Genomic DNA, 1059 nt, shown 5'->3' with positions numbered 1-1059 from the left:
TGTGTGAGTGTGGGTCTTGCTCAGGTGGTGATTTGTCAAATTAAATCAAATCAATTTTATTTGTATAGCACCAACTCACAACAAATGTCATGTCAGGACACTTTACAAAGTAAGGTCTAGACCTTACACATCACTATTGTTGTAAGATATATAAGCAAGGGAAAGAAATGTATTAAAAATAACTCAATAGTTCTGGACAATCATCAATACAGCTGTAATATGCATAAGATAAAGTTATGAAAGGTAACTAAAGGTATGAAAAGTAAATAAAGGGAACTAAAGGTATGAGAATTAACTAAAGCTTATAAAGTAACTAGAGTCTATAAGACTCAAATCTTACAAACTAATACGTAATACTTTATTTTGTTAGGAAAAAAAGTCTCACAAGTGAGAGTTTGCGAGATGTGTATAAACCGAGTTGCTTCTGCATAGAAATACTAGAGCATACATACGCCTAATTTTTTGAGCTTTAGATCACGTCTAAGATAATTCACTGTTGTAACATTATAGATAAGTCAAAAAATAAGGAAACGCATGCCATGGGCTATCCAATGGCAACTTAATCTGGTTTAGGTACATCAGGTAAATTCATGTGTATAATGTAGATAATGTAATTCAATGCAGTTTGTAAAGCATTGTGATGATAATCATGATTATACAATCCAGATTTGACAATCTGATTATTTTGTCAATCTGGATTAGAACAAATCTCATTAATATAACCCTAACCCTAAATTAAATCACTGCCAAATATTGGCTTTGGTAAAAAATCGAATGTGGGAATTTGATTGGTGCAGCAGATCAATACTGAGGCATATGTGATAGTAAAAGGGGTTCTAATGACACTAATGGTATGAGGTACTAGACAATATGGCCCTGGGAAATGTTGGCCAGGGTTTTAAATACAGGGACTGATTGGAGTGATTCCTACTGTTTCCTGTTCATGCGATAATTGTGTGGATGCTGTCAAGCATCCACACTATGCTCTCCTGTTCTTTATTTATTATTATTATTATTCTGGTGTTAGGTATTTTTAGTCAGATAGATATTGGATAGATA

The sequence above is a fragment of the Monopterus albus genome, unplaced genomic scaffold (assembly GCF_001952655.1).
Source record: "Monopterus albus unplaced genomic scaffold, M_albus_1.0 scaffold17.1, whole genome shotgun sequence".
In the NCBI taxonomy this organism is placed as follows: Eukaryota; Metazoa; Chordata; class Actinopteri; order Synbranchiformes; family Synbranchidae; genus Monopterus; species Monopterus albus.
This window is presented reverse-complemented; position numbering follows the sequence as displayed.